Source organism: Belonocnema kinseyi, chromosome 5, assembly GCF_010883055.1.
Source record: "Belonocnema kinseyi isolate 2016_QV_RU_SX_M_011 chromosome 5, B_treatae_v1, whole genome shotgun sequence".
NCBI classification, from domain to species: Eukaryota; Metazoa; Arthropoda; class Insecta; order Hymenoptera; family Cynipidae; genus Belonocnema; species Belonocnema kinseyi.
Window position 1 is genome coordinate 109614512 of NC_046661.1, and position 4401 is coordinate 109618912.

The following is a 4401-nucleotide window of genomic DNA, read 5'->3' on the forward strand; positions in this document are numbered from 1 at the left end:
TATAATAAATCAAATTTTCAACGTCGCAAGCTTCTGCTTCTCGAGCGGCGGTCCGATAGGTGAATGGTACGTAACCATCTCGCACTGCAGCAGCGCGACGGATCGCACTCGATTCGTTAGCGTTTTTCGTGCGTGCAAAAACGGCTCGTGCGTGAGCCGATTTCAGAATACTGCACACGTATTTTATTGGAACACTATTCCTTACTATTCCTTCGTGCATGGAACGGACGTGATTCCTTCGCTGCCCCACGTCAGTCCTCGATTAATTAAGTAACAGGCTCTTATCCAGTATCATTCTTATGTTTTCAAATCTAAGATATCAGATAACAATGTTAGTTATTTCAAGCGACTAAAGAAATAAAAAAACATTATTCATTTGACAGAATTTTAACTTTGATTGGAAGGTCAACATTCCAACTGGTCATTCAACTATTCTATCTGACATTTGCAGGTTATTCACTCCCACGTATGACGTTTCTGATATATTGCGCTTGAGTAATCACTACTTCCGACCTCAAGTTGTTGAACCAAAGAACAATTTTGAGGCTCTATTGCGAGGATTAATCCACCAACCAATACAAAGACCAGATGATTCTTTTAACGAAGAGGTTTTCATGATTTTTTCACATTTTTGTAAACATTATTCGATAAATAATAAACATTTATTCAGGCCTGAGATTCTTAAAAAATAAGTGGGCTGGCCCTGAGTTATTAACCGCGAGAGGGGTGGGGTGTCTAAAAAATCATATATATATATATATATACTGCGGTCCTGCTATAGAAGCCGTTACAGGGGTACCCTTTATCACCTGCGTGCAATATCGAGACTCGCCAAACCATAAACAGTCAGGGCCGTTTGAATCATTTCTATTGGAGTTTCGTCTTAAAAAATATTTTTGTTGTATTTTTGCCATTTTGGTTTTATAATGTTATAATGAACGTAAAAATGTTTGTGCTCGAAAATTAAACTTTACAAAAGTACAGTCGACGCTACTTACCTTGCCGCTTCCCCTAACTCTCGGTCGAGCTCTTTCCCCACCAAAATCGCGGCAACATACCCAGCGTGCGAAACAAATCGCACCACGGGACAAATCGCATCCGCGGGAAGGTAAATAACGTTGACTGTGCTGATTTTTAAGTATGTACGCAGATATTTTCGGGTAGCTATTTTAATCGAAGAATTAAAATTCCCGGTCATTTCCCGTGTCTTTCTGGGTTCGCAAACATTTTTCACGGTCAATAAAATAAAAAAATTTGAACTCTAAGGCTAAGCATTTTTCCATTCGAGTTAATAAAGAACTAAAAATTAAAGCACTTAAATTGAAACTCTTGAATTTTAAACTTTTTAAATTGAAGTTTTTCATTATATATTTTCATTTCATTTTTCATTTTTCATTTAAACATTTTGAATCACAAAACTTTGTATTCGAATGCCTACTAATTCACACGGATAAAATGGAAACTAGTGAAACTTTACAATTAAACAAATTTAAACAAAACGTAGATAAACTGCAAATTTAGAATTTTTAACTTTTATAAGTTATCGAGTCCAAAGATTTAGATTCAATTCCAGAAATATAAATCCACGTTATCATCATCGATGCTCTGAATTAAATAATCAATTAATGAACATTAAAATTTTCAAAATTTTATTATTTTCACCAATTTGAGGCTGGAAACATTGAAAATTGAAAAATTAATTTTTTTATCCTACCGATAGAAATCTTTGAATATTCACTGAATATTCTCAGGCTCACAGAAGCTTAAAAGAATATTCTCCGCAGGCACTCAGGTAGATATTTTTAAAGATCCACGTAGCTCGTTTAAATGGTCTAAAGGCTTCAAAATGTCCTTTTTTTAATTGAAATAAGAGTTTTATCATAAATAACAATCAGAAAGACTATATCAATAGAGTGTGCAGACACTCGCTAAGGGTCCTTTATTACAGCTTTCGGATTAAATTTTAAATTAATTTATATTAATAATATAAATAAATATAATAAACTTAATAATAATTTAATAATTATAATAAATTTAAATAAATTAATAAAAATATTAATAATTATTTTTTTATTTTAAAGTTAACAGCCTAAAACATAATAATTCGGAATCTAAAGGTTTCGATTATTTCAGATATCTAACTTTGTTTTAGATATTTCAAATTGGAATGAATATAACGTATCTCGTAAATAGAATGAGGTACGCCGAAACAGATAACATTTTTAAATTTAACTCCAAATATTAAATTATTATATAAGTTATCACTATAAAATATGAATAATGAGAAAATTCGTGAATAAAAAAAAGCTTTAATAATTTGAAGAAAAATTTAAAAAGGGAGTCGGGTTGGTGATGGCCAACTGCCGTAAATGACTCTGCCCGCCCGGTACGTAACGAATACCGACGAATACAATAGGAGCATTATATGACCGTCGCATCACTGTTAAAAGGACCCAAATCTCTCAAAATATATCTAGAGGCGAAATCATTCAAATCGAGTCTGCAAATAGCCTGAAACGATTCAGGCTTTTTCGCTACAGAATATTCTGAGAGTTTCTATCGATAGGGTAACTGAACACTTCGTGAATTAGAATTTAAATTATTTTCATTTCAAATAGATACAACATTATTGAACAGCTTTAAAATTTTATTTCCAAATCGTGAGAAATCTATAAGTTGTTTAAAATTGTTTCCAATTTAAAATTATTTTTAAAGTTTTTTCGAAACTTCTTAAATTTTAATAAGTAATAAATAGTAAAAGACAAATGCTTTTTATCAACAATTTTTTAATGTAGACGCTTTTGATCTTTCATTGTTCAAGTCTTAAAGTCTGCATTTTGAAATTCCTTAAATTAAAAATGTCAGCTTAAAAATAAAAATATAAAACATAACATTTTTAAATTGTAAGATTTTCGAATCACGTATTATAAAGTAAACGGTATCATAAATAAAAAAGATAACAATTCAACTTATTATTTTAAAAGCTGTTAAAAGCGAACTTGGACAGATTTTTCTTCTAAAGATTTGTAAATTTCCCGGCGAAAAAATAAATTCTGCAAAATAAACTGTTTCGAGGCACCTGATTTCACTTCGTCTAAAAATTATCTGACTCTTTGGGAAATAAACATTTCCTCTTGTTTTCCTTAAAATTTTCATAATGCCTGGTTATACCTGGTTACGCAACGCATAACCTAAACTCTAAGTGACTGAAAGCGAACTGAAGCGAATGTCCTGCGGCATTTTTGCCAATAATTGAAAATGACTGAAGCAAACGACACGATTAACCGCCGAAGATACTGCCCACTTTTTTCATATACTCCTGCGTTGTTGTGGAGTTGCTCCACTGATATAGCAGCGGTCACTCTCTCGCCCCCTTGGACCACCTTGTCATCTATAACGGGAACTTTTCTTGCGGGACTGCAGTATACACACACACACACACACACGTAAATCCTTTGAAATAGTTGGAGATCCTATAAAATCCCTTAAATCTTGTGAAATTCTTCGAAATTCCTTGAAATCATTAGAAGTCCTACAAAATTCTTTGAAATAGAAAAAATATTATAGGCCTATACTGAATTTTGTGTAAAATTTTTTCGTCAGGTTGTTTTCAAATTCTTGAAAAACGGTTAAACTCAAGAATTGTACCCAAAAAGTTAGTAATGCATTCTTCTTCTGAAAAATGATTAGGATGGCCCGGCTCACCCTGAGAGCAATCTCAGACTTGCATTGATTCAATCATTTTGATTTGTTACAAATATTAAGAATATTTAATTGATAGCTAACGGAATATTTATTCCGATCAAAAAGTAAACATGGTTTGGACTTGGAAGCAATTGACATTCAAAGAGGAAGGGATCATGGAATTCCGGGTTATAATGCTTATCGGAAAATTTGTCATCTGGGACAAGCAACTGATTTTTATGATCTTATAAATGATATTTCTTGGAATGTAAGTAAATTACTAATTTAAAAATGTATTACAATTTCTATAATAGGTGTTGATATTTTAATATAAATTTACAGAATGTCGAGAAGCTAAGAAAAATATATGCGCATGTGGATGACATCGACCTCCTGGTTGGAGCATCGTTAGAAATACGGCTTCCAGGATCTTTATTAGGTCCAACACTTAGATGTCTTATCGGTGAACAATTTTATAGAAGTCGAGTAGGTGATAAATATTTTTACGACAATGCGGATTTCCACTATTCATTCACTCCTGGTAAGTTGAAATAAAACTTCATTCTCTTCAGGCCCTATCAACTCAATAGTAGAAATATGAAGAAGCACAGCGCTAACAGTTGGCCGCAACTTGAACTAAAAGTATCAATGTGTGACGTATGTGTGCCATATATAAATTGTATATATGTGAAAAATGTTAAAATTGAATATATTTAT

General features: G+C 32.3%; 1 long non-coding RNA gene across 1 annotated transcript; it reads left to right on the forward strand.

Moving 5' to 3' along the window:
- The first annotated feature begins 462 nt into the window (after positions 1–462).
- Positions 463–4242, forward strand: LOC117172957. The gene is made up of 3 exons (XR_004467079.1): positions 463–608; positions 3782–3952; positions 4027–4242. It is a non-coding gene; the product is annotated as an uncharacterized LOC117172957 (long non-coding RNA).
- The last annotated feature ends 159 nt before the right edge of the window (positions 4243–4401 follow it).